The sequence below is a fragment of the Salmo trutta genome, chromosome 12 (genome assembly GCF_901001165.1).
Source record: "Salmo trutta chromosome 12, fSalTru1.1, whole genome shotgun sequence".
Lineage (NCBI taxonomy): Eukaryota > Metazoa > Chordata > Actinopteri > Salmoniformes > Salmonidae > Salmo > Salmo trutta.
Window position 1 is genome coordinate 36,737,168 of NC_042968.1, and position 19,472 is coordinate 36,756,639.

At 42.2% G+C, this 19,472-nt stretch overlaps 2 long non-coding RNA genes across 2 annotated transcripts; both read left to right on the top strand.

Annotated features, from left to right (window-relative positions):
- Window positions 1-1,804, top strand: LOC115203476 (uncharacterized). Its single transcript, XR_003880175.1, has 4 exons — window positions 1-55; window positions 248-376; window positions 475-661; window positions 796-1,804. It is a non-coding gene; the product is annotated as an uncharacterized LOC115203476 (long non-coding RNA).
- A 9,401-nt stretch (window positions 1,805-11,205) lies between these two features.
- On the top strand, window positions 11,206-13,568 carry LOC115203471 (uncharacterized). Its single transcript, XR_003880171.1, has 4 exons — window positions 11,206-11,819; window positions 12,012-12,140; window positions 12,239-12,425; window positions 12,560-13,568. It is a non-coding gene; the product is annotated as an uncharacterized LOC115203471 (long non-coding RNA).
- The last annotated feature ends 5,904 nt before the right edge of the window (window positions 13,569-19,472 follow it).

Sequence of the window (19,472 nt, forward strand, 5' to 3'; positions counted from 1 at the left end):
GAGTTATCAGGCCAACAGATAATCTCGGAATCGGTCCTAATGGAGCTTTCTGAAGGTGAGTTAGTGAAAATAATATATTAGATTTGGAGAGGTATTTTCAGGGAATTGTATGGATATTAAAAATGTGATATCACTATTCTAAAACTGATGGACAATGATTTTAAGGTAATATGTCAAATGCCCGTATTCTCATATTTAAAAAATGTGTATATTTCGTATATATGTTAATATTATCTAACGTCTGTAGGCTCGCAATCCTTTACGCAGATGCTCCGTGGGCTAGATGATTTGGAACCGAATTTGTCAGAGAGGGATTCTCAGAATCAAACTGCGTGCAGCGCCGAAAGCAGCCAGTCTCCATCACACTATTGTAGACGTAAGTTCTATAGTAAAAAAAAAAATCCCTAAGAAAATGTATACATTAAAAACAAAAAGTGTGAACCCTATATTAAAAGCTATTTTTTGTGTTTACAGCGGACAGACCCAAAAGAAGGATCACGGGTGCTTCATGTACTCTGAACGAGGACATCGATGCTATTCTGCCTTTCTGTTCGAACGGGTTTACCCTAACACCACCCAGGAACCAAGCGACACATTTCCGCCCCAAACAGGGCACAACATCGGCGCAAGTGCATAGCGAAGAATCCCCCAGGCCCAAAAAGTTAGTTCTTCAAGAAACGGCCCTACACGGGCATGGTGTGAAGCCCTTATGTTATTAGTAATACAGAGTTTATTATAATTTATACATTTTTATGATTGAAAATGCTAAAACAATGACAAATAATGTTTTTACAGACTCCTCCCCGGCGTATAACGGCACAGAAGACCATACACACCGAGAACCCGCAAAGGATTTCGGAGCGCCTGACATTCACAATAAAACAATGAAACCGGATGATTTCAACGTTTTAAATGACATTTCACAGGTAGACGACTGGCTATTCTGTAACGCAGCCAATCTTCTTGATTCCTCCAATTCTTATGTAGAAACACCCAAACCTGAAATAGACCAAGTGGGGTTTATCAAGGCCTTTTCAAAGGCTCTAAAATCCAGAAATGTCTTGCTACACCAACGAATGGTTGATTTACTCGAGCGGCAATACAGTCAGGATCTATCCTTCTGGCATAGAACAATGCCCCGGTTGTTAAAACCGTTTAAAAAACGCAAATAACGGCGCTAAAACCAGTTACCGAAATGGACGTGCCTATAATTGAGACAGTTGAAAGCCTTTTGGCGAAAATACCCCCGATCTACAAGCTTTAATTGAACGGATGAACGAGGGTGGAGTATCAGACATAATTCCGATAGACGAAAATCTATTTTCCCAAATTCCCGCCGACCTAATTGAAATAATTAAACATATGAACGAGTCAGGAACAACATATGAAAACCAATTATCTCAAATCCCGCCCGCCCTAGTTTTTTTAATAAACCAGATGAACGAGAGCCTGAGATCTTCTACACCTGACCCTCCAAGCAGCCCGCTATTAATGCCCCTTTCAGAAGAGTCTGTAACGCAATATGATGTTTTTGAGGAATTGGAAAATTGTCTAATAAATCAGGAGGGAGATGGTCTTGATAGAAGTGTCAGGGTTGTGTACAGAAATAAATTCAGCAATACAGAGGTTAGACGGTTTTTCAATTTCACATGGGTGAATCAAAATCTCGATTATGCTGTTTTTTACGTGATGATTTTGGATACTCTGAACGAACTGTTAGAGAGGGCAAGAGATTATGGCGAACCTCGTGATGTCTTACAGTTGGAAATTTGTGGAGATAGCATGCAAAACACTGTATCTCTTATTTTACCCAATAGTGAAGCAGATCTTGAACAATTTATAGCCCTGCTGGAACGACTTGTTCAATCAAATTTATCCATCATAGCCGATAGGTCGCTGGAGCTTGTTGTGCAAATAATACGGCAACCCCTGGGTGGTGGGGGGCAGAGAAGGAAGCTAGACCTAGCACATTTACTAAACCCTGGATGTACGGATCTATAGGCGTTGCAAAAGGCTAGAGAGCTTCAAAATGCTGTCGGTCTGGGCATGCAGGATGCAGTGGCATTCTCTGACATAGTCAAATTTGAAAACTTTCTGAACATCAAGATTGTGGTTTTGTACCACAGTAGAGCTAATGCTTCTCTCTTGAAATTCCAAAACAACCCCCAACCTCATCCTCAGATCCTGTACTTTTATGTGCAAAACGACCATTACTATGCCATTACCAACATCGGAGCGTTTTTAGGCGCACCATATGTGTGTCCAGCCTGTCATACCGGCTACACCCGAAAGGGGGGCCACTCGTGCCGTTATAACTGTTCCGTATGTCTGGATGAAAAATGTCCGATGCAGCCCTTAAACCTGACACCCTGTGCCGATTGTCACAGGACATGCCGTTCGGCCTACTGTTACGAAAAACACAAAATTGAAACATGGCACCCCAAGGCCTGTAAATCTGTAAGCAGTTGTGATATTAACAGGAAATGTCCAAAATGTCAATGCAATTACAACCTTAAAATAGACAGCCCTAAACCTCATGTGTGTGGAATCATTCATTGCCCAATCTGTAAAGGGCCTTTGAAAAGCAGAGACTCTGAACTGGTTCAAGATGTGCCCCACGAGTGTTATATTCAACCCTTGTCTGAAGATGAACATTCAGAGAAATACGTTTTTATGATTTTGAGACTAATCAACAATCAGGGGTTCATTTGCCTATTTTTGTATCTACCATGACTTTCAAGGGGGATAAGTGGTCAGCTGAGGGACCCAATTGTGCACTCCTCTTTCTAAAACACTTCAGAAAACCCCAGTACAGAAACTTTACGTTTATAGCGCACAATTCTAGAGCATATGATTCGTACCTTCTTTTGAACCCTCTGATACAGCAAGGCGTTGCACCCAGTGTCATAGCTCAAGGTAGTAAAATCTTGTGTTTTGTAGACCCCGCTTTCAACCAGAGATACATTGACAGTTTAAGCTTCTTACCCATGAGATTGTCTCAAATGCCTGAGGCCTTGGGCTTTGAGAACTCTGTGAAAGGTTGGTTTCCCCATTTTTTTACATCTGAGGAGAATTTACACTATATAGGATCTTATCCGAGACCTGAAATGTACGGTTGTGATCAAATGTCTCCCAAAGAGCGAGAGAGATTCATGACATAGTACGAGACCGTATGTCACAGCACTTTTGATTTCCACAAAGAGATGGAGTCATACTGTGACAACGACGTGGTTATCCTTCGCGAGGGGTGCCTCAGATTCAGAGCGGAGGTCATCAAAGATGCAGGCATTGACCCCTGGAGTTGTACAACTATTGCATCGGCATGCATGAAAACCTATCGTACACACTTTCTACCTCTAGCATCTATAGCTATCCCCTCGCCTGACAACTACCGACGCCAATTTAAGTCATACTCTAGTGGCTCCAATCAGTGGTTGGAGTACTTGGCCCAGGATAAAGACATTTTTATTCAACATGCTTTGAATAGGGGTGAGAAGGCGTTTGGGCCTTATCATGTAGATGGATACACACAGATTGACGGTGTTGAGACCGTGTTTGAGTACAACGGTTGTTTCTTCCACGGTTGTAAATCTTGCTTTGAGCCACAGGCCATGTGTGTCCTAACCCAAAAGACTTTTGGTGAAATGTACCTAGAGTTTCAAGACAAATGTGAATCTTTACAGGCTACTTATGGTTTGAAAGTGAATGTTATGTGGGAGCATGAGTGGACCGCACTCAAAAAGTCTGATCCTCATGTTCGAGCTTTCCTTTTGCAGCTTTGACCCACCAGAACCCTTGGAGCCACGACAGGCCCTGTATGGAGGCTGTACCAATGCTTTGACCTTGCGGTATGTAGCGCAACCAGACGAGACAATAGGTTATGTAGATTTTACATCTCTTTATCCTCATGTAATGAGTTCCTCATGCTATCCTATGGGGCATCCTGAAATTATTCACCGCGACTTTGACTTACCCCAAAACTATTTTGGTCTGATCAAAGCAACGGTCTACCCACCTAGGGGTTTGTTTATACCAGTGTTGCCTTACAAGGGACCTCAAGGAAAACTTTTCTTTCCCCTATGTCGCACCTGCAGTGAAAACAACAACCAGGAAAAGCCTTGTGATCACTCACATCAGGAAAGAGCCCTTACAGCTGTCTGGGTTACACCTGAATTCACAAAGGCTCTAGAGAAGGGGTATCATGTGGCCAAAATCTTTGAAGTGTGGAACTTTTCCAGGAAATCAGACACTCTTTTTAAAGAGTACATCAAGACCTTCTTGAGATGCAAGCAGATGGCTTCAGGCTATCCTTCATCGGTCACAGATCAAGAGAGCAAAGACAAGTACATTCGAGACTATCACGACAAAGAAGGCATTCTTCTTGACCCTGACAGAATAGAGGTCAACAAGACCAAACGAAATGTGTCGAAATTGTACTTAAACTCGCTTTGGGGGAAGCTTTCGCAGAGATGCAATATGCTAACAACGTCGATCATTAAAGACCCCGAAGAATTTTTGGAATTTGTTTTTTCGGACCATAAGACCCAGGGTTAGAGGGGGTGTAATACACGTTTTTCAACATCTGCTCCGCCATCCTTCCTGCCTCTCTGAGGTACAATAACGTTAATGAGCCACTTTCAAATAACGACAACATTTCAGTTTCATTTTTGTATTTTTATTTTTGCAAACATCATGTATTACATATACAGACAATTTAGGATTCGTTGCAGGATACTTGTCCCCGTTTTCTCAATGATCCCAGCATGCAACACCCTGTATATTTGGTTTAGATTTACAGGCTTTTGTCGCTGAATTTTTAAAACACACACATCAGCTATATAAGTATATAAACAACAAATGTGATACATGTTACAATTAAACGGTGTTTCAAACAAATAAAGTAAAATCTTAGACAAGTTTGTTTCTAGTTCTTCAGAATCATCCACAAGACGGGAGACCAATTGTGTCCATTGCAAACTCTCGCCCGTATGTCGTACATGATTCATGATTTGCTCCATTTTTAGCACACGCTCTACATTAGCCCAGGTATTATGGGTTGTGTAGAATGATACAATGTTCACTTTATTTTCAATAATTTGATGCATCACATTTGTAAGTTCTCTCAAAAGAAAAAACGTATTTATTCTCTCTAACAACGTATGTATATAGTTCCCCATTGCTTTACATCTAAATAACAAATAGGTATTGTCACTCGGTCTCTGGGGTTTTGTTGAGCCAGAAGGTCATCACATCCTCCACCACAGCTTCCCGGTATTTGTTGTCGTCCACCAGGGTGTGTCGGATTTCTTTGAGTTTCTCGTGGATGTAGATCGCCTCCTTCAGTTCATGTAGGAAAGCCTCGGTTACCCCGTAAACTCTGGGAACAGACGGCACAAGACCCATAGACTCCAGGGCTCTGACCAGCGCAGGTTTAGGACCACAGTCTTTTCACCAGCTCCTCAAAATGGTTGAAGAAGTAGTATTTTGGGGGCTCGTATAAACACGGATGCCGGCGCTGGCTGGGGTGATTGATCTCACAACCGATGCATTTTTCAAGTATATACTCTCCAATCACCACGTTTAAAAGTGTGGCGACAGAGGCCTTGATGGTGTCCACAAAAATAGTACTGACCACCCCATCAAACACGTTCTCGTTCTTAGAGGAAAGCTCGAGGACCGACTGAGGTGGACGTTCAAATTGTACGACAGAGATGGAAACGGACACCTTGACAAAAAGGAGCAAAAACAAGTTGTCAAAGTAAGTGTATAGGGGCTTCGTTTTTATATGTGTGTTTTTTTGTTGTTGAAGTCCTGACTTAAACACATGGAAGCCAAAGTAATCTCAAATATGTTATACTACAAACTGGCCTGCCGATGTTCTTGTGGTTAAAGGCCTACGTGACGCCCACCCAGTGAATGGCCATAATAGCATCACATTTAAAAGGAGCTTCATCTTGTTTAGTCTCTATGGATTTGAAAGGTTTCCAGGAACACGTAGCCTAGTTTAGATGGTAACTTCGACCAATTAGATTGTTGAGTTCTAGGGGATCAATTGTCAGAGACATTGTGGAGGGAGTTGGCTTGGAACATCCCCTATAAGTGCCCTGAAGCTAAACAGCGGTGTATGCTGCCGGAGATCCTCTCTGAACGTGATGCATGTAAACAAGATACTGTGTATTATCCTCTCATCAAATTGAGATGCCTCAATATTTTCCCATGCTAATTGTACTTTTTAATGCACTGTGCATACCAAAACCCTTTAACCAGCAAGCCTAATTATATGCAGGGATATGACACTAAACGTTTGATATGATATGCAGGATATTGAGGCATAATATCTGCTTCAATCTAGACAAAATGTGTGTATGTACCCTGCTCCCACTCATCATAGTACATTCGTTTTCTCATGTCTTCCTCTCTCTGCAGATCATCTACAATATCAAGAGGCATGGGAACCCATCTGAAACAGAGAACCTGACCCCTGATCAATTCAATGACCGGATCTTTGACCCAGTGGATAAGAATAAAGATTGCAAGGTGTGAGGTGTCTGTCTAGCAATAGAAATGTTGTATCTGTGTAGGCCTGTATTTGTGCAATACACTCATTACATTGTGGGTGTAGTAAGAAAATACAAAAACATTTCAGCTCGGCAAATTAAGGTATATACCCAGAGTCAGCAATGTTGAGATGACGAGTGCGTGGCCTAAGAGCTCTATTTTCATGGCATCTGACCATAGCACCACCAGGAGTTTGCTAAACGGCATTGGCGCTTGGATCGGAACCGGTGCTATGGTCATATGACACGAAAATAGATGTATTTGGCCTCGGCTTCTTGTTATTAGCTGATAGGAGTAGAACCCAGTGTGGTCATCTGCTGCAGTAACCCATCTGTGACAAGGACCATTCTGCACACCACTGTTGTACTGTGCCGTTATTTGCCTGTTTGTGGCCTGCCTTTTAGCTTGCACGATTCTTGCCATTCTCCTTCGACCTCTCATCAACGAGCTGTTTTCACCCACAGGATTGCCACTGACTGGTTGTTTTTTGTTTTTCACACCACTCTTGAAAACCCTAAACACTGTCGTTCGTGAAAAGCCCAGGAGGCCGTCCATTTCTGAGATACTGGAACCGGCGTGCCTGGCACCGACCATCATATCACGCTCAAAGTTGCTTAGGTCACTTGTTTTGCCCATTCTAATTTTCAATCAAACAGTAACTGAATGCCTCCATGCCTGTCTGCCTGCTTTATATAGTAAGCCATGGCCATGTGACTCACTGTCTGTAGTAGCGTACTAATTTTGTGAACTGGGTGGTGTACCTAATAAACTGGCCACTGATTATGTATATGGTATATATGTACAGTATACAGTTGAAGTCGGAAGTTTACATACACTTAGGTTGGAGTCATTAAAACTCATTTTTCAACCACTCCACAAATTTCTTGTTAACATACTATAGTTTTGGCAAGTCGGTTAGGACATCTACTTTGTGCATGACAAGTCATTTTACCAACAATTGTTTACAGACAGATAATTTCACTTATAATTCACTGTATCACAATTCCAGTGGGTCGGAAGTTTACATACACTAAGTTGACTGTGCCTTTAAACAGCTTGGAAAATTCCAGAAAATTATGTCATAGCTTTAGAAGCTTCTGATAGGCTAATTGACATCATTTGAATCAATTGGAGGTGTACCTGTGGATGTATTTCAAGGCCTACCTTCAACCTCAGTGCCTCTTTGCTTGACATCATGGGGAAATCAAAAGAAATCAGCCAAGACATCAGAAAGAAAATTGTAGACCTCCACCAGTCTGGTTCATCCTTGGGAGCAATTTCCAAATGCCTGAAGGTACCACGTTCATCTGTACAAACAATTGTACGCCAGTATAAACACCATGGGACCACGCAGCCGTCATACCGCTCAGGAAGTAGACACGTTCTGTCACCTAGAGATGAACGTACTTTGGTGCGAAAAGTGCAAATCAATCCCAGAACAACAGCAAAGGATCTTGTGAAGATGCTGGAAGAAACAGGTACAACGTATCTATATCCACAGTAAAACGAGTTCTATATCAACATAACCTGAAAGGCCCCTCAGCAAAGAAGAAGCCACTGCTCCAAAACCGCCATAAAAAAAGCCAGACTACAGTTTGCAACTGCACATGGGGACAAAGATCGTACTTTTTGGAGAAACGTCCTCTGGTCTGATGAAACAAAAACAGAACTGTTTGGCCATAATGACCATCATTATGTTTGAAGGAAAAAGTGGGAGGTTTGCAAGCCGAAGAACACCATCCCAACCGTGAAGAACCGGGGTGGCAGCATCATGTTGTGGGGGTGCTTTGCTGCAGGACGGATTGGTGCACTTCGCAAAATAGATGGCATCATGAGGGAGGAAAATTATGTGGATTTATTGAAGCAACATCTCAAGACATCAGTCAGGAAGTTAAAGCTTGGTCGCAAATTGGTCTTCCAAATGGACAATGACCCCAAGCATACTTCCAAAGTTGTGGCAAAATGGCTTAAGGACATCAAAGTCAAGGTATTGGAGTGGCCATCACAAAGCCCTGACCTCAATCCCATAGAAAAAGAGAATGCCTCAGTGAGGAATAGGCATGGGTCATTTTCAGATTGAAACCTACTCTCTGTTTCGGACCATTTTTGTCCTGTTCCGTGACTGGTGATCAGGACCCTGGCCTACCAATTACCACTGGCCAGCCACTCAGTCTCAAAGACCAAGAGATGAACAAGGGAAGCAACTGAGGCTTACTATGTAAGAAGAGGTTTAGAGCTTTGACAATGTGTGAGCTACCGATCTCATATAAGGTAACTTTTGAAACATTTCACAGGGTATCCACTTTTATCCAGCTTCGTATGAGTGTCTTTGTCTTCAGTACAGTCTCGTGTGTGTGTGTGTGTGTGTGTGTGTGTGTGTGTGTGTGTGTGTGTGTGTGTGTGTGTGTGTGTGTGTGTGTGTGTGTGTGTGTGTGTGTGTGTGTGTGAAATTGTTATTTTATTGTGTTTAGGAGCAACCTTGTTTGTGTATCCTGAAAATGTTTCACATGCAACATCCTTAATGTCTATAATACTGTATAACTGTAGCAGTAAATTAATAAAATGCCTTGAAAAAAATAAACATTCTTCGATATTGCTATGAAGTTGAAGGTTTAATGGCAAGTGAGATTCTGGCCACATTCAGTGTACACAAACAGCAGCATCTTCCAGTTACATGATTGGCTCTTATTCCTGGGTTAAAAGTATAAACTAAGCAACAAATATTTAAGGTAAGAAAAGTAAGAATGCTGTCCTAAGCTCTTTCAAGTTTAAAGAGAGGCATTACACTGATGGCCATTACACAGGTTCAAATGTCTGACCAAAGCTGACCAACAAGGAAGAGAAGGGCAAATCAGCCAATCAAGAGCTTGGGACTGTAAGGTTCTATCTGCATTTTTGTCTAAATGTAGTTATTGACATAGGTTTGTTCTGTTCAATGTTCTCTCCCTATATAGTAAGAGAGAACAAAGGAGACAGCATAGGTCAAAATCGTGATTTATGACCCTATGTCCGGCTGGTTCGTACATGCCCAAATAAGGGCATCCGGTCTGGACATCCTGGCGGGAAGGTGTCACGTGGTTAGGGTCATATAGTTTTATCCTGTTCTGTCACGTGTTAGAGTGTGTGTTATATCTATATTGCATCTCTTTGAAGTTGTCATGATGATTGATGTGTAGGGCCCTCATTGAACTGGGGGGGTTGTGTTTGAACATTTCAAAGAGGATGACCCCACACCCCCCCTATTTTATTGCTCTTAGGGTTGTTGTCTATGAATTAGGAATGTCCGGGGGGTTATGTGTTGGAGGCAGACGTCTTGTAAATACGCCCCAGACACACATGCGGCCCCAGAACACTAAACAAGATTTTAAAAATAAAAACCCTGAACATTAAACAGAAAATTATGACTCCTAGGCCAATTCTCGGGGTACTATGCGTCTCTTGTCGTGAACCCAATGATAAAAGCATCGAGGATCTTTGGGGTGAGGCCCCAGAATGTTTTAAAGAGTTTTTGGATACTAGTGATGGCCACATGACATATATGTTCAAACCTGAGGATTCAACGGTCAAGATTTTCACAGACAGTGGCCCCAGACCCCTTTATCGTGCAAAACCCGGGAGTTTTTCTCCTGCACTGCGTATGAGAGAATGGCTTAAGATACAGCTAGCGCTCTGTCAAATTGAACAGGCCCTGAGTGGTACAGCCGTTCCAGGCTATGCTATGGAAGAGAGGGTGGAGGGTCGCTATGATTTACAAGCCATCAGGATCTCTTCAATGGCTTATAGCCCCGACTCCAAAGTGACAATTTTAGCATGTGAACAATTTGATAGTACAAATGCTACCAAGTCTGTAAATTCATATGTATTATCGAAAGCCTGCAAGGATGTGAATTATTTTATGCCTGTGTTTAGCTTTAAATGGAGGTATTACCCTATATTCATAACCCTGATGAATAAGCTGGACAATCTTTTCAAAAATCGTGAACAATTACGTCGATGGCCGCTTCTATCCTTAAGACACACGGGCGAGAGTCTACAGGCCAGACGTAGGATCTATCCCTGGGGTGAAAACTTACCGAGTCTTGACGCTGGGGAGTTGGACACAGACAGCGGTTGGGGTTCAGTGACAACCCTATAGCCGGGCCCGTTATCCGTAAGAAAGGAACAGTAAAAATGTATTGTATTAATTATTCAAAGGTCTGTACTAAATATTATGAATTAAATAAATGGTTTTAAAGCTACCCCTTAACGAACGGGAATCTGTCATTTCTTCAAACGTTGTTTATACATAAAAAACATTAATGCGTGTTACAATATTGCACAAGCTGTTTTTAAAAAGGTCTGTACTAAATATTATGAATTAAATAAAATGGTTTTAATTAAAGCTGTATCTCACCTTTAAAGTTAGGGGCTATGCATTTACGAGCCATCCCCAGGCAGCGCTTGAGAAAAAAGGGATTCCGGAAAGACGTGTGCGTGCGCAGGGGGTGTGTGCGTGTGAGGGAGGGTAATTGTGTGTGTGTGTTTCAAAACAACAAAAAAGGGGGGGGGTGTCTCTGCATGGGGGGCTTTTTGAAACCAGAAAAAGTGTGTGTGTACGTTTGTTTAGGACTGGCACGTGCGCAGGGGGGTGTGTGCGTGTGAGGGTGGGTAATTGTGTGTGTGTGTGTGTGTGGGTGTGTCTCTGAATGGGGGGGGCTTTTGAAACCAGAAAAGGTGTGTGTAAGTTTGTTTAGGATTGCCGGCGTCTCTTCAATTGGTCTAGGCACTTTCCATTTTATTACCCCCCAAGCCCTTTCAAATACGTATTTATCTCACCTTCAAACATGTGGGGGCTAAAAAAGTGAAAAAGCCCAGGCATAAGATATCAGGTCTAGACGAACTCCTACTGTTTAAAACATATGTTATTTTCTAATCAGCGCATATACTAACGGTCCCCCACCCCGGGATATAAATTTACAACGGACACCCCAACGCTGTGCTATGAAGCATAAGTGCAATATCGGCAGACCGAATATGTCGAGACACCCGCCTGTGGTTTTGGGTCTCTAGACATTAGAGTACTTTATATGGCCCTTTTTTTGCATACAGGATGACGCCCGAAAAAACGGCACCCCCACTCTGTAAACTCATTGCAGAATAGTGAAACTAGCCAGACGGTAAGACATCCTATAGCGCACCTCAAAAGACTCCCGGCCAACAGACAGAAGAGTTATCAGGCCAACAGATAATCTCGGAATCGGTCCTAATGGAGCTTTCTGAAGGTGAGTTAGTGAAAATAATATATTAGATTTGGAGAGGTATTTTCAGGGAATTGTATGGATATTAAAAATGTGATATCACTATTCTAAAACTGATGGACAATGATTTTAAGGTAATATGTCAAATGCCCGTATTCTCATATTTAAAAAATGTGTATATTTCGTATATATGTTAATATTATCTAACGTCTGTAGGCTCGCAATCCTTTACGCAGATGCTCCGTGGGCTAGATGATTTGGAACCGAATTTGTCAGAGAGGGATTCTCAGAATCAAACTGCGTGCAGCGCCGAAAGCAGCCAGTCTCCATCACACTATTGTAGACGTAAGTTCTATAGTAAAAAAAAAAATCCCTAAGAAAATGTATACATTAAAAACAAAAAGTGTGAACCCTATATTAAAAGCTATTTTTTGTGTTTACAGCGGACAGACCCAAAAGAAGGATCACGGGTGCTTCATGTACTCTGAACGAGGACATCGATGCTATTCTGCCTTTCTGTTCGAACGGGTTTACCCTAACACCACCCAGGAACCAAGCGACACATTTCCGCCCCAAACAGGGCACAACATCGGCGCAAGTGCATAGCGAAGAATCCCCCAGGCCCAAAAAGTTAGTTCTTCAAGAAACGGCCCTACACGGGCATGGTGTGAAGCCCTTATGTTATTAGTAATACAGAGTTTATTATAATTTATACATTTTTATGATTGAAAATGCTAAAACAATGACAAATAATGTTTTTACAGACTCCTCCCCGGCGTATAACGGCACAGAAGACCATACACACCGAGAACCCGCAAAGGATTTCGGAGCGCCTGACATTCACAATAAAACAATGAAACCGGATGATTTCAACGTTTTAAATGACATTTCACAGGTAGACGACTGGCTATTCTGTAACGCAGCCAATCTTCTTGATTCCTCCAATTCTTATGTAGAAACACCCAAACCTGAAATAGACCAAGTGGGGTTTATCAAGGCCTTTTCAAAGGCTCTAAAATCCAGAAATGTCTTGCTACACCAACGAATGGTTGATTTACTCGAGCGGCAATACAGTCAGGATCTATCCTTCTGGCATAGAACAATGCCCCGGTTGTTAAAACCGTTTAAAAAACGCAAATAACGGCGCTAAAACCAGTTACCGAAATGGACGTGCCTATAATTGAGACAGTTGAAAGCCTTTTGGCGAAAATACCCCCGATCTACAAGCTTTAATTGAACGGATGAACGAGGGTGGAGTATCAGACATAATTCCGATAGACGAAAATCTATTTTCCCAAATTCCCGCCGACCTAATTGAAATAATTAAACATATGAACGAGTCAGGAACAACATATGAAAACCAATTATCTCAAATCCCGCCCGCCCTAGTTTTTTTAATAAACCAGATGAACGAGAGCCTGAGATCTTCTACACCTGACCCTCCAAGCAGCCCGCTATTAATGCCCCTTTCAGAAGAGTCTGTAACGCAATATGATGTTTTTGAGGAATTGGAAAATTGTCTAATAAATCAGGAGGGAGATGGTCTTGATAGAAGTGTCAGGGTTGTGTACAGAAATAAATTCAGCAATACAGAGGTTAGACGGTTTTTCAATTTCACATGGGTGAATCAAAATCTCGATTATGCTGTTTTTTACGTGATGATTTTGGATACTCTGAACGAACTGTTAGAGAGGGCAAGAGATTATGGCGAACCTCGTGATGTCTTACAGTTGGAAATTTGTGGAGATAGCATGCAAAACACTGTATCTCTTATTTTACCCAATAGTGAAGCAGATCTTGAACAATTTATAGCCCTGCTGGAACGACTTGTTCAATCAAATTTATCCATCATAGCCGATAGGTCGCTGGAGCTTGTTGTGCAAATAATACGGCAACCCCTGGGTGGTGGGGGGCAGAGAAGGAAGCTAGACCTAGCACATTTACTAAACCCTGGATGTACGGATCTATAGGCGTTGCAAAAGGCTAGAGAGCTTCAAAATGCTGTCGGTCTGGGCATGCAGGATGCAGTGGCATTCTCTGACATAGTCAAATTTGAAAACTTTCTGAACATCAAGATTGTGGTTTTGTACCACAGTAGAGCTAATGCTTCTCTCTTGAAATTCCAAAACAACCCCCAACCTCATCCTCAGATCCTGTACTTTTATGTGCAAAACGACCATTACTATGCCATTACCAACATCGGAGCGTTTTTAGGCGCACCATATGTGTGTCCAGCCTGTCATACCGGCTACACCCGAAAGGGGGGCCACTCGTGCCGTTATAACTGTTCCGTATGTCTGGATGAAAAATGTCCGATGCAGCCCTTAAACCTGACACCCTGTGCCGATTGTCACAGGACATGCCGTTCGGCCTACTGTTACGAAAAACACAAAATTGAAACATGGCACCCCAAGGCCTGTAAATCTGTAAGCAGTTGTGATATTAACAGGAAATGTCCAAAATGTCAATGCAATTACAACCTTAAAATAGACAGCCCTAAACCTCATGTGTGTGGAATCATTCATTGCCCAATCTGTAAAGGGCCTTTGAAAAGCAGAGACTCTGAACTGGTTCAAGATGTGCCCCACGAGTGTTATATTCAACCCTTGTCTGAAGATGAACATTCAGAGAAATACGTTTTTATGATTTTGAGACTAATCAACAATCAGGGGTTCATTTGCCTATTTTTGTATCTACCATGACTTTCAAGGGGGATAAGTGGTCAGCTGAGGGACCCAATTGTGCACTCCTCTTTCTAAAACACTTCAGAAAACCCCAGTACAGAAACTTTACGTTTATAGCGCACAATTCTAGAGCATATGATTCGTACCTTCTTTTGAACCCTCTGATACAGCAAGGCGTTGCACCCAGTGTCATAGCTCAAGGTAGTAAAATCTTGTGTTTTGTAGACCCCGCTTTCAACCAGAGATACATTGACAGTTTAAGCTTCTTACCCATGAGATTGTCTCAAATGCCTGAGGCCTTGGGCTTTGAGAACTCTGTGAAAGGTTGGTTTCCCCATTTTTTTACATCTGAGGAGAATTTACACTATATAGGATCTTATCCGAGACCTGAAATGTACGGTTGTGATCAAATGTCTCCCAAAGAGCGAGAGAGATTCATGACATAGTACGAGACCGTATGTCACAGCACTTTTGATTTCCACAAAGAGATGGAGTCATACTGTGACAACGACGTGGTTATCCTTCGCGAGGGGTGCCTCAGATTCAGAGCGGAGGTCATCAAAGATGCAGGCATTGACCCCTGGAGTTGTACAACTATTGCATCGGCATGCATGAAAACCTATCGTACACACTTTCTACCTCTAGCATCTATAGCTATCCCCTCGCCTGACAACTACCGACGCCAATTTAAGTCATACTCTAGTGGCTCCAATCAGTGGTTGGAGTACTTGGCCCAGGATAAAGACATTTTTATTCAACATGCTTTGAATAGGGGTGAGAAGGCGTTTGGGCCTTATCATGTAGATGGATACACACAGATTGACGGTGTTGAGACCGTGTTTGAGTACAACGGTTGTTTCTTCCACGGTTGTAAATCTTGCTTTGAGCCACAGGCCATGTGTGTCCTAACCCAAAAGACTTTTGGTGAAATGTACCTAGAGTTTCAAGACAAATGTGAATCTTTACAGGCTACTTATGGTTTGAAAGTGAATGTTATGTGGGAGCATGAGTGGACCGCACTCAAAAAGTCTGATCCTCATGTTCGAGCTTTCCTTTTGCAGCTTTGACCCACCAGAACCCTTGGAGCCACGACAGGCCCTGTATGGAGGCTGTACCAATGCTTTGACCTTGCGGTATGTAGCGCAACCAGACGAGACAATAGGTTATGTAGATTTTACATCTCTTTATCCTCATGTAATGAGTTCCTCATGCTATCCTATGGGGCATCCTGAAATTATTCACCGCGACTTTGACTTACCCCAAAACTATTTTGGTCTGATCAAAGCAACGGTCTACCCACCTAGGGGTTTGTTTATACCAGTGTTGCCTTACAAGGGACCTCAAGGAAAACTTTTCTTTCCCCTATGTCGCACCTGCAGTGAAAACAACAACCAGGAAAAGCCTTGTGATCACTCACATCAGGAAAGAGCCCTTACAGCTGTCTGGGTTACACCTGAATTCACAAAGGCTCTAGAGAAGGGGTATCATGTGGCCAAAATCTTTGAAGTGTGGAACTTTTCCAGGAAATCAGACACTCTTTTTAAAGAGTACATCAAGACCTTCTTGAGATGCAAGCAGATGGCTTCAGGCTATCCTTCATCGGTCACAGATCAAGAGAGCAAAGACAAGTACATTCGAGACTATCACGACAAAGAAGGCATTCTTCTTGACCCTGACAGAATAGAGGTCAACAAGACCAAACGAAATGTGTCGAAATTGTACTTAAACTCGCTTTGGGGGAAGCTTTCGCAGAGATGCAATATGCTAACAACGTCGATCATTAAAGACCCCGAAGAATTTTTGGAATTTGTTTTTTCGGACCATAAGACCCAGGGTTAGAGGGGGTGTAATACACGTTTTTCAACATCTGCTCCGCCATCCTTCCTGCCTCTCTGAGGTACAATAACGTTAATGAGCCACTTTCAAATAACGACAACATTTCAGTTTCATTTTTGTATTTTTATTTTTGCAAACATCATGTATTACATATACAGACAATTTAGGATTCGTTGCAGGATACTTGTCCCCGTTTTCTCAATGATCCCAGCATGCAACACCCTGTATATTTGGTTTAGATTTACAGGCTTTTGTCGCTGAATTTTTAAAACACACACATCAGCTATATAAGTATATAAACAACAAATGTGATACATGTTACAATTAAACGGTGTTTCAAACAAATAAAGTAAAATCTTAGACAAGTTTGTTTCTAGTTCTTCAGAATCATCCACAAGACGGGAGACCAATTGTGTCCATTGCAAACTCTCGCCCGTATGTCGTACATGATTCATGATTTGCTCCATTTTTAGCACACGCTCTACATTAGCCCAGGTATTATGGGTTGTGTAGAATGATACAATGTTCACTTTATTTTCAATAATTTGATGCATCACATTTGTAAGTTCTCTCAAAAGAAAAAACGTATTTATTCTCTCTAACAACGTATGTATATAGTTCCCCATTGCTTTACATCTAAATAACAAATAGGTATTGTCACTCGGTCTCTGGGGTTTTGTTGAGCCAGAAGGTCATCACATCCTCCACCACAGCTTCCCGGTATTTGTTGTCGTCCACCAGGGTGTGTCGGATTTCTTTGAGTTTCTCGTGGATGTAGATCGCCTCCTTCAGTTCATGTAGGAAAGCCTCGGTTACCCCGTAAACTCTGGGAACAGACGGCACAAGACCCATAGACTCCAGGGCTCTGACCAGCGCAGGTTTAGGACCACAGTCTTTTCACCAGCTCCTCAAAATGGTTGAAGAAGTAGTATTTTGGGGGCTCGTATAAACACGGATGCCGGCGCTGGCTGGGGTGATTGATCTCACAACCGATGCATTTTTCAAGTATATACTCTCCAATCACCACGTTTAAAAGTGTGGCGACAGAGGCCTTGATGGTGTCCACAAAAATAGTACTGACCACCCCATCAAACACGTTCTCGTTCTTAGAGGAAAGCTCGAGGACCGACTGAGGTGGACGTTCAAATTGTACGACAGAGATGGAAACGGACACCTTGACAAAAAGGAGCAAAAACAAGTTGTCAAAGTAAGTGTATAGGGGCTTCGTTTTTATATGTGTGTTTTTTTGTTGTTGAAGTCCTGACTTAAACACATGGAAGCCAAAGTAATCTCAAATATGTTATACTACAAACTGGCCTGCCGATGTTCTTGTGGTTAAAGGCCTACGTGACGCCCACCCAGTGAATGGCCATAATAGCATCACATTTAAAAGGAGCTTCATCTTGTTTAGTCTCTATGGATTTGAAAGGTTTCCAGGAACACGTAGCCTAGTTTAGATGGTAACTTCGACCAATTAGATTGTTGAGTTCTAGGGGATCAATTGTCAGAGACATTGTGGAGGGAGTTGGCTTGGAACATCCCCTATAAGTGCCCTGAAGCTAAACAGCGGTGTATGCTGCCGGAGATCCTCTCTGAACGTGATGCATGTAAACAAGATACTGTGTATTATCCTCTCATCAAATTGAGATGCCTCAATATTTTCCCATGCTAATTGTACTTTTTAATGCACTGTGCATACCAAAACCCTTTAACCAGCAAGCCTAATTATATGCAGGGATATGACACTAAACGTTTGATATGATATGCAGGATATTGAGGCATAATATCTGCTTCAATCTAGACAAAATGTGTGTATGTACCCTGCTCCCACTCATCATAGTACATTCGTTTTCTCATGTCTTCCTCTCTCTGCAGATCATCTACAATATCAAGAGGCATGGGAACCCATCTGAAACAGAGAACCTGACCCCTGATCAATTCAATGACCGGATCTTTGACCCAGTGGATAAGAATAAAGATTGCAAGGTGTGAGGTGTCTGTCTAGCAATAGAAATGTTGTATCTGTGTAGGCCTGTATTTGTGCAATACACTCATTACATTGTGGGTGTAGTAAGAAAATACAAAAACATTTCAGCTCGGCAAATTAAGGTATATACCCAGAGTCAGCAATGTTGAGATGACGAGTGCGTGGCCTAAGAGCTCTATTTTCATGGCATCTGACCATAGCACCACCAGGAGTTTGCTAAACGGCATTGGCGCTTGGATCGGAACCGGTGCTATGGTCATATGACACGAAAATAGATGTATTTGGCCTCGGCTTCTTGTTATTAGCTGATAGGAGTAGAACCCAGTGTGGTCATCTGCTGCAGTAACCCATCTGTGACAAGGACCATTCTGCACACCACTGTTGTACTGTGCCGTTATTTGCCTGTTTGTGGCCTGCCTTTTAGCTTGCACGATTCTTGCCATTCTCCTTCGACCTCTCATCAACGAGCTGTTTTCACCCACAGGATTGCCACTGACTGGTTGTTTTTTGTTTTTCACACCACTCTTGAAAACCCTAAACACTGTCGTTCGTGAAAAGCCCAGGAGGCCGTCCATTTCTGAGATACTGGAACCGGCGTGCCTGGCACCGACCATCATATCACGCTCAAAGTTGCTTAGGTCACTTGTTTTGCCCATTCTAATTTTCAATCAAACAGTAACTGAATGCCTCCATGCCTGTCTGCCTGCTTTATATAGTAAGCCATGGCCATGTGACTCACTGTCTGTAGTAGCGTACTAATTTTGTGAACTGGGTGGTGTACCTAATAAACTGGCCACTGATTATGTATATGGTATATATGTACAGTATACAGTTGAAGTCGGAAGTTTACATACACTTAGGTTGGAGTCATTAAAACTCATTTTTCAACCACTCCACAAATTTCTTGTTAACATACTATAGTTTTGGCAAGTCGGTTAGGACATCTACTTTGTGCATGACAAGTCATTTTACCAACAATTGTTTACAGACAGATAATTTCACTTATAATTCACTGTATCACAATTCCAGTGGGTCGGAAGTTTACATACACTAAGTTGACTGTGCCTTTAAACAGCTTGGAAAATTCCAGAAAATTATGTCATAGCTTTAGAAGCTTCTGATAGGCTAATTGACATCATTTGAATCAATTGGAGGTGTACCTGTGGATGT